Source organism: Grammomys surdaster, unplaced genomic scaffold (genome assembly GCF_004785775.1).
Source record: "Grammomys surdaster isolate TR1022 unplaced genomic scaffold, NIH_TR_1.0 334, whole genome shotgun sequence".
NCBI lineage: Eukaryota > Metazoa > Chordata > Mammalia > Rodentia > Muridae > Grammomys > Grammomys surdaster.
The window spans coordinates 1,161,046-1,171,416 of record NW_021604753.1 but is presented as its reverse complement, the minus strand read 5'-3'; the positions used below and the strand labels follow the sequence as shown (position 1 = coordinate 1,171,416).

General features: G+C 46.6%; 1 pseudogene; it reads right to left on the bottom strand.

Annotated features, from left to right (window-relative positions):
* Positions 1-822: 822 nt before the first annotated feature.
* Positions 823-3,020, bottom strand: LOC114630267 (annotated as a pseudogene).
* Between the last annotated feature and the right edge of the window lie 7,351 nt (positions 3,021-10,371).

Genomic DNA, 10,371 nt, shown 5'->3' with positions numbered 1-10,371 from the left:
GTCAAAAGCAGCCTGCTCTTTTTTTCCCCACTCAAATGGCCTATTGCTTTTAGTCAGCAGATAGAGAGGTGCCGCCATCTCGGCAAATCCTTGGATCCATAATCGACAGAATCTCGCTGTCCCCAGGAATTCCTTTACTTGTCTGGAATTTGGGAGAGGGGGGATGTGAAACACAGTCTCTTTCCTCGCCTCTGACAACCATTGCTTTCTATCTTCGAGCAGATACCCCAAGTAACTGACCTGTTTTCTGCAGATCTGGACCTTCTTGGCAGAGGCTCTGTAACCCAGTTTTTCCAGTTCAGTTAGTAATTGAAGAGTTCCATCGAGGCACGTGTCTCTATTAGGAGCAGCCAGAAGAATGTCATCTACTAATTGAAGAAGGGTTACCTGGGGGTTTTCTGATATGAACATTCCAAGATCCTGGTGTAGAGCTTCATCAAAGATGGTAGGGGAGTTCTTGAACCCCTGTGGAAGTCGAGTCCATGTTAATTGTCCAGATATTCCTGACCCTGGATCCTTCCATTCGAAAGCAAAGATGGGTTGACTTCTCAGGCTTAGCCAGAGGCAGAAGAAAGCATCTTTAAGATCCAGTACAGTGTACCAAGTCCTTTCTGGGGGAAGAGAGCTCAACAAATTATATGGGTTTGGTACTATGGGATGTAAGTCTGTCACCCATTTGTTTACCTCACAGAGATCTTGCACCGGTCGGTTGTCGTTGGTACCTGGCTTTTGTACTGGAAGCAGAGGCATGTTCCATGCTGACTGACACTTTTTAAGTATTCCCAGATCTAGCAACTTCAGGATATGAGGTCTAATTCCATCTCAAGCTTCTTTGCTCATCAGGTACTGACAGACTGCCACTGGGGTGGCTGTGGCTTTCAGCTCTACATGGACAGCTGGCTGGTTCTTAGCCTTTCCCATGCCTGCGGTTTCCACCCATGCCTGAGGGAACTGGTTTAACCACCAGTCCATATCTCTGGGATTATCTTTTGGGTGATCAAAGAGGTGGTATTCATCCTCAAGTTTTACAGTCAGCACATGTAACACATTTCCTTGTCTATCTTTTACCTGGGGGCCCTCTGGAAGAAAATGAATCTGGACTCCAATCTTTGCAAGCAGGTTCCTGCCCAGGAGAGGGTAGGGGCACTCTGGAATGACTAAGAACGAGTGGGACACCTGGCCCACGCCAAGGTCCACTGTCCTTCGAGTGGTCCATGAATATTGCTTATTGCCAGTAGCTCCCTGGACCCATGACCTCTTATCAGACAATGGGCCTGTAGTTTGTAGAAGGACTGAATGTTGAGCCCTGGTATCCACCAGGAACTGGGTGGGCGTCCCCTCCACTCTCAGGGTTACCCTGGGCTCTGGGAGGGGGGTCTGAGTTCCATCCTTTCTAGTCACTGTCTTCACCCAGGACCAGTATTTGTGGTATGGGGCTTCCTCTCAGGCTCGGCGGGGCATATCTCCCTTTTTCTTAGGGCAACCTCTTGTCCAGTGCCCTTTCTCTTTGAAATAGGCACACTGATCCCTATTTAAAGGCCTCCTTCTGTTGCCCGGTACTCTCTCACCTGGCTCTGGACTTTTTCTAACTATTGTGGCCAAAAGTCTAGTCAAATTCTTTTCCTGTTTCTTTTCTTTCTCCAATTCCCTAGCTTCTGGCTCTTTCTGCTTTCTCTCTTCTTTTTCTTCCTCAGTCTCTCTGTTATAGAACACCCTTTCAGCTACCTGGACCAAATCTCTTAACGACTTGTCTTGTAATCCATTTAACTTCTGCAACTTTTTCTTAATATCACTGGCAGACTGGTCAATGAAGGCTACTGTCACTGTAGCTTTATGTTCATCAGACATTGGGTCATAGGGCGTGAATTGGCGAAACGCCTCCATCAGCCGGTCTAGGAAAGCTGAGGGGGGTTCAATGGGCCCTTGGATCATTTCCCTTACCTTGGCCAAATTAGTGGGGCACCTTGCAGCCTCTCAGAGTCCTGCCATGAGAGTCTGATGATAAATCTTTAGGTGCTCCCTACCGTTTGCCGTGTTGAAATCTCAATTTGGTCTGGTTAGTGGGAAAGCTGTGTCTATCTCATTTTGTAGGTGGGTGGGCCTTCTATCTCTCCCAGGAACATTTTTTCTGGCTTCCAAGAGGATATGCTATCTTTCCTCAGTAGTGAAAAGTATCTGTAAGAGCTGCTGACAATCATCCCAAGTGGGCTGATATGAAAAAAGGAGAGAATCAATCAGACTGACAGGGCCTGGGGGTCTTCAGAAAAAGGAGGGTTATTAGTCCTCCATTTATAGAGACCTGCCAGCGATAAAGGCCAATACTGGAAAGGCTGGTTGCCCTGATCATCAGGGGGTCCGTAAGCCCACAGAGGCAAGACTGTGATTTCAGGAGTCACCACCCTCCTACTCTGAGTTCCGGCAGCCGGACCCTCTTGGCTTCCCTCCACTGGGGGAGGTGGGGGAGCCTGTGGTGCTGCTGGGGCTGCACTCCCCTGTGCTACTCCTAGGGGGAGCACTCTCCTGTGCTACTCCTAGGGGGGAGCACTCCCCTGTGCTACTCCTAGGGGGAGCACTGGTGGGTAAGGAGAAGGAGGGTCTAATAAGAGGTGGTCTCAGGTGGTTAAGATCTTTCTTTCTCTCACAAGATGTGAGACCGTCTTCTCCTCATCACCGTCTTTCAGCACAAACACCTCAGTCCTCAGTGGGCCTGAAAGTGAAACAAATGGGTGGACCCACGGGGGAGGAGAGAGAACCAAATTTTCCCAGACAGTTATGTAGGGGATCTGGTCCAGATGTCCACCGGGACCCCTCTGAAAAATTCTTCCTTTAACCTGTCTAACCTTCTCTAGAAAGAAGGATCCCTCCGGTGGCCATCTGGTTTGGAAAGATGGCCATTCTGAGGTACACAAGGTCTGCCATCTCCATTTCTTCACTCCTACTGACAGATTATGGGCTCTAGTCTTAACGTTAGTCTAGTGGTCGAGAGTCAAAGATAATGGGGTGGATAATGTCTGTCCCATGGTCAAAAAATGGTTTGTCAGTCCAACACAACACCACAAACAATCAACACAGACAGAATTAGACATGGACACATTGCCACGAGAGCACAACAGATGTCGGCTACCAAACTACCTTCAGATGGAGATAGGGTCGTTTCTGACCCTATCTCCCAAACAGGCTTTGAAGCGTCCTCCAAAGCCTCGTGGCCTTCAACGTTCAGGTACGTTCACCCTCTCCTGTGGCTCCCACTACCACGAATTCCTTTCTCTGAAGGAATTCGGGACCTGACCCTGCCCTAGGGTCCCAAACAGACTGCTCTCTGTGGCTAACCCAGTTCTTGCTCCTGACACGAGCACAGAAACCAAGCTACACAGACAGTCACCCCTGCCACAGGCACACACAGACACAGTACACAGATAGTTGCCCCTGCCACAGGCACAGATGCTTCACAGAAACAAAAGAACAAACAGGGACTGCACACAAACCTGCTCGAGTGAATAGACCTCTGATCCCTGGAGCCATGGCATTTGAGAGAGCAAATCTTGGTGGGACCTCCAAGATATTGGACTCTAAAGATCAAAACCAGGGGACACACTCCCCCAGAGACATGGATGGAACTTGCTGCAATAGCATGAGGTTTATTGATAAATTGATGAATTGATAGTGGCCAGTGCACGGGGGCTTTTCTGCTAGTAGGCCAGAAGAACCTTGAACAGAGGTTAAGGGTAGCTTATATACAGAGTTTACAAGGACAGTTAATTACTTCTTAGACAATATCAAAAAAGATTTCAAACAGCTGTTTCAAGGCCTGGATTTCTGTTCCCAGGTCCCAGTTTCTAAGCAACTCAAATTTACACCACAAGGAGGATTAGCTTAAGTGACTTCTGTTTACTCAGGTGTACTTGTGTTAAGGGCTCATCTCCCTGATAAGACTCTTATCTTGGGTCCCTCTTCCTGGAATGTTTGTTTGAGTTTTTGAAATGAGCTCTTCCCGGGATGTCCCTCAAGGGCAAACTAATATTTGAGTGTAGACCGAAACTCAGACTTAAAGATCTTTTAAGTTCAAGCTGAGACTTGAAACTACATTTTTATACCATCAGATCCCTTGGATCTGGAGTTAAAGCAGGAATGAACCACCACATGGGTGATGAGAACTGAACAAGGGTCTTGGCCAGTGAACTATCTCACCAGCCCTTTATCTTCTATATTTTCTGTGCATATGTGTGTCTAAGATTGAACCCTAGGTCTTATGTATGGCAAGTATGGCCTGTTTAGTGTGCCACCAACTGATGCTACCTGATGCCACTAGGCCCTCCTAACATATTGAAAGGGTTAGGAGGAGAAAACAGTCCTAGGACCTAAGGATTCTCTCCCTGCAATATCTGTTTCTCCTGGGACTTCACTGTATGTGACTACAGAGCCCATGTTCATCCAGGGTGACATTAAACCCTATATCCCTTCTACCTGAGGCCATGGATGCATGCTCTGGATTTTCCTCCTGTTGACTTTGCCAAGGACAGGGCCCTGGGATTGGCTGCAGAAGTTTGTTCAGGGCCAAGCCAGAGAGGCACAGCAGGGGTTGCCAAAGGCTAGACAGGAAGGCAGAGGAACTTATTCATGCAGAAACACCTTACATCCCATAAACTTGACCTGAAACCCAATGAGGTGAAAATCTTAGATTGAACTAACATGGAATTCATTCATTCATTCATTCATTCATTCATTCAGGGACATTCATTCATTCATCGCACTATGACCCAAGCCAGTCTCAAATTTCTGAGCTTAAGTGGTCCTCCTGTTTCAGTCTCTTTAAAAAAGCTGAGAATACAGTCACATACATACATACGTATGTACATACATACATACATACATACTGGTGTCTTTCTCAGTAATAGCAATATGGTTTTGAAGAAGGCAGGCCACCTTATCTACAAGGGCTTTTGAAGAAAAAGCCCTTATCTACCTAAGAGTCACCTTACCTATCTAAGGCCAGCATTTTGAGGCTGCCTGACCTGGAACTGTTTCTGGGCTCCGATTGATATGAAGACCAATGAATCCAAGGTGCTCTCAAGTTATTTCTCTTAGAATTTACATTCTGGAAACCTATCAATAAATCCAAGGGTCTCTTGAGGTGTCTCTCTGAGAATTTACATTCTGTGAACCTATCAGATAGACTTGGTGCATTGTTCTACTTGCACAGAGGACAGGGGATCTGAACCATAAGAAGAGAAGTCAGGAAGCATCACACAGGAGACACAGCCCCATTGTGTCTTGTATTAGTCAGAGTTCTCTAGAGTCATGGCACTTATGGAATACACACACACACACAGAATTTATTGGAATGACTTACAGGCTGCAGTACAACTAACCCAACAATGGCCAGCTGTGAATGGAAAGTCCAAGAATCTAGTAGTTGCTTAGTCCCAAGAGGCTGTTTCAGCTGTTCCTCTGTATATGCTGGAATCTAGAAGAAGGAGGCTCCAATGGATGTGCTGGCAAAATGAGTGTAAGCAGAAGAAGAACGAACAACTGCTTCCTTCTTCCATTGTCCTTACATAGGCCTCCTGCAGAAGGTATCACCCAGGTTAAAGGTATGCCTCAAGATCTGGGTTAAAGATGTGTGTTGATCCAAATTAAGAGCGTGAGCCATCTCACCTCAAGATCTGGATTAAAAGCTTGTGTCTTCCAGCCTCAAGATCCTGGCCATGATTGTGCCCTCCATTTCTGGATTGTACTTCATTCCAGATACAGTCAGGTTGACAACCGAGAGTCACCATCACGTGCCTACTGGCAAAGCTTTCTGATGGGACACAGTCCTTCATCAATGACCGTTTCCCCCAGGCACTTCTTGGTACCAGATCCATTTTGGCAACAACTCATTTCATCTTCACAATAATCCTATTGGTTGGTACATGTGACAGGAGCTGGAGGTTGCCCCTCAATCCCTATCCCCCTTTCCTCTTAGTAACAGAAATCTGGAGTGGGTCTAGCTAGAAAATGAATGTACGAGTCAGCTAACGCCATGTGACAAGTGAGCTCTAAATTTAGCAGCTGAAATAAACAAAAATGTTTGGTTTTCTCTAAGTTTTTCAGGTTGGTTCTGTGAGTTCTCCAGATCAAGCATCTCCAGAGGCTGAGGTCAAAAGTCTACCAGGACACAGACGTCTGAAGGCACACCCGGAGGAGAAGCTTCTTCTGAGATCACCTGTGATCTTCTCATGTTGAGTCCTCTGGCCATGAGCTGTTCAGGCTTTGGTTCCTGTGTGAGTCTCAGCTGGCTTTCCTCAGAGCAAGAGAAAGTGGGGCAGGATGGTATATTTCTGCCTTTTTGAAGTTAAAAATGGATCCAACTTCCAGCATATGTGATCACAATATAGCTGCCATTCCTATGGTCTTTCAAACTGGGGCACCCTTATCATCCACTATATCATCCACTAGGAAGGAATTCCTGATGAGGGCTAAAGAGATACCATCTCACGTTCAGCTTTTTTTTTTTTTTTTTTTGACAAGGTGTCTCACCTGAGGTTCACAAAGTAGACTGGCTGGTCATTGAGCACCAGGAATCTGTCTGTCTCTACCTTCTCAAGGCAGGAATTATAAGTGTGTGCACCAAATCCAGCTTGTTTGGACTGGGTTCTAACAACTTGAATTCGGGTCCTCTTGATTGCAGAGGGGTCTCTTTATTAATTGTGCTGTCTTCCCAGTTCCTACAAGAATATTGTAAGCCAGTACATTCAGAGCTCTGTTACTTACAAATCCAGTTGAATGCATGGTAGTACCATAGAGGAAAACAGGGTTCACAGGTTTGTAGAAGTTATTCAAAGTCAAGAGGCAGCTTGAGGCTGCCATGACTTCTAATTTACTTCATTACACACCAATCTTCCCATTCTTTTTTTTTTTTAAGATTTATTTATTTTATGTATATGAATACACTGTAGCTATCTTCAGACACACCAGAAGAGGGCATCAGATCCCATTACAGATGGTTGTGAGCCACCATGTGGAATTGAACTCAGGACCTCTGGAAGAGCAGTCAGTGCTCTTACCCGCTGAGCCATCTCTCCAGCCCCTATTTCTTCTTGTTCTTGTAGAGAGCTCCAGTGGGCATCATCTGGACCATTGTCCCATCTTCTCAGTTTTGCCTGGGAAAGTCAGATGATTGATCCAAGTGCTGGGAGACAGCAGCAAAGATGTCTGTGTCACCACTGTGCTCTCTGTCTGTCCCGTGGGGACACTCAGTGAGGAACACTATGAACCTGGAGATTGGAGGATTGGGAAACATTCTCCATTTCACAATAAGTCATGGGAAGAGCTGGTGTGAGGGAACAAAAAGAGCCTGCCTTGCCCACGGCCTGGGAAAGAGCTCGGCTGTGTCAGAGGCAGGCAGGAAAGACAGCACTGAGAATGTCTCAGGCCAAGCCACCAGTCTCTCAGGCCAAGCCACCAGTGAGAATGTCTCAAAGGAAGAACAGCATCTAGAAAGCTCCAAGGCACAGGGCCACCTCCTGGAGAGGATCCTAACCAGGTCCTTGTGAGGGACAGAATGCTCTGTCCAGAGGGGCAAATGCTCCTTAGGGATTGCCACTTCAGACTCCAGGATGCTATCAGGTAATCCAGTTCCCATTAGTGGATTAGTGAGGTCTGCAGCTCAATTTCTCAACCCACTTCCCTCTGAGCCCCTCCAGCCACTTCCCTAACTCTCAGGGTCCATAACAACAGAATAGGGCCCACCAGGCGACCTGGGGGATTGTTATTCATCTGGATGCAGATCAAGGGCCTTCGAGATTGTCATATGTGTAGCTGCTCACCCTCTCTCCTCGCCTCTTTGCTGCAGGCTCCAGATGGCAGGCTCCAGTACTGCACACCAGCATGAGCAGGCTGCTCACAGGCAAAGGGCCTCATCGCCATATGGAGATGGTGCCTGTAACATGCAGGTATCAGAGTCAAACTAGGATAAGCAAAGAGGGAAAGCTGTGCTGGTTTATGTAATTGAAAAGGCAAAGGTGGATCCAACTTCCAGCACATAAGAACACAAATATGGCTAGCATTTCTGCATTCTCTCAAAATGGGTGGCCCTCCTTATTTGCTGCAAAGGAACCACTGATGTAGACTAGAAAGACACCGTGCCACCCTACTTCAGCATTTCCAGCACATTCACCAGACAGGTAAGGCCCTGTGGGTCACGTGCAGTGTGATGGGCTGGGCCTGTGCTATGTGACCATCTCCTGCAAGGAAGGTGGACCTGCAGGCCCTAGGAGAGTACTTTCGTTAAAGAAGTTCAGCTCAGAGAAGTGGAGTGTTCTCCGCCAGAAGAGTGGGGCACAATGTGGCTGGTGGCTTTTCTATGCACATTTGTAAAAAGTCTTCCACCAAATCCTGGCCATCCTGAACCTTGGTGGAGACACCTTACCTCCTCAAGGGCCCCTGCTTTCTGTTCTTCTGGTGACCTCCCATCACTTTCCCACCTGGTTTACCTGGGATAACATTTCTGTTCCACTGTTTGCTGGTTTGTTTTTTTGTCACATGTTACGGTACATTGTGTGAAGGTATGTCTCTGTATATTCAATTGTTAGTTCTGTACTTGGCTGAGAGCTAATGGCCCATCATGGGTCTCATACTTTGTAAGTATTTGTTCCTTCTTCATCTGCCTCAGGCATTTTCTGGCTAGCTTTAACAAAGATCTAACAGCAAACAGCAGGGCAGGAAGTAGAAGGCAGAGCTTCCTTGCAGAGGCCACAATTAGTTGGATTAAAGAAATCAAGAGGGAGCCCAAGCCAAAGGCCCAAGCTTTTAATATATATGCATCTCCATGTCTTTATTTAAACTGCTGGCAGGTCCAGGAAAGTTACGCTATAGTGAGGTATTTTTGTTTGGTTGTTTGGTTTTGAGGCAAGACCTCCCTATGTGGCTGAGGCTACCTTCAAACTGATAATCCCTTCAGCCCCTGAATGCTGGTAAGACAAATAATGTATCAGTATGCCCAGAGGACCTTAGCCAGCATGAGATAAAGACCTTGGGACAGGTCCTTCCATTCACCCTGGAATGCATCAAACAGAATAACCATATGGGAGAGGCAGTTCCCTCTCTGATCCTTGCCCAAGCTGTGACAGCTGTAGTGTGTGGCACCCTTTGAAGACAAAAGAGCTGCTGGCAGGGCAGGTTTTTTACAAATGCCATTAGGCCTTTCCACACTGGCAGGCTGAATAGCAGCTGACTGTAAAGCTGCAGCTGGGTGTGAACAGTTTGGGTCACTAAGAGGAACAGACATGAAGAAGTGTAGATGCCATCCAACTTGAATGGGCAAAGGGGACTAGTGGATCCGACCTGGTCAATGCCTGGCTCCAGCTGAAACACACTGGGTATAGGCTCCTTATACTTCGTTTAAACAAATGTTTCCTCGCTTAGGTTGTTTCTTTGTTATAATTTTTTATTTGTTGTGTGATATGTGTGTGATGTATGTAATATGTACATGTAATATGTATATGTTATATGTGTGTGATAGTGTGTGAGAGAGAAGAAACAACTTTCAGGCACTAGCTCACTCCTTTTACCTCTACAAGGATTCCAAGGAACAAATTCAGGTCCTTAGGCAGCAAGTGCATTACCCACTGCACTGTCTTATTCACTGTGTGATCTTTAAAACAAGTATCTTATTTTTCCTTTATAAATCTTTGTGTGGGTATGATTTGTGGAGGTATGCCCATTTGTGTGCATGTATGTGGCTGTATGCAAATGGTGTATGTATGTGCATATGTTTGTGTGGGTGCCGGTCACATTCACGACACATGTGTGAAGGGCAGAGAACAGCCTTGGGTCTTAGTCCTGGTCTTCTAGTGTGTTTGAAACAGGCTCTATTACTCATTCTGCACACCAAGCTAGCAAGTCTGCAGAGGCTTCCGAGGAGTCTGCTGTTCCCCTCTTGCAGCACGAGCATTTGCATCCCAGGTACACGCCACCATGCCTGGCTTTATGTAGGTTCTAGGGATCTCAATCAGGTCTTCAGGCTGGGCAGTGGGAGCTTTGCCCACCGAACCATCTCCCAGCCTTCTCACTTTTAATTGATGTATAATAATTGTTCACACTGGTAGGGTTCAAGGTGACTCTTTCATGTGTTTATGTATGTATGTACGTGTTTATGTATGTATGTGTTTATGTACATGTTTATGTATGTATGTGTCCGTGTACATATGATTGTGGATGTCAGAAGGTAATCTTGTGCATTGTCCTTAGGAAAACTTTGTAGTTCCTTTAAGACCCTCCTTAAAGGGTCTCCCCTGGGTTTGGAGCTCACCACTATTAGGTAGGCTAGCTGGTCAGAGAGCTCCGAGGATCCTGCTGCCATTGTCTCTCCCGTGCTGGGCTTACAGCACA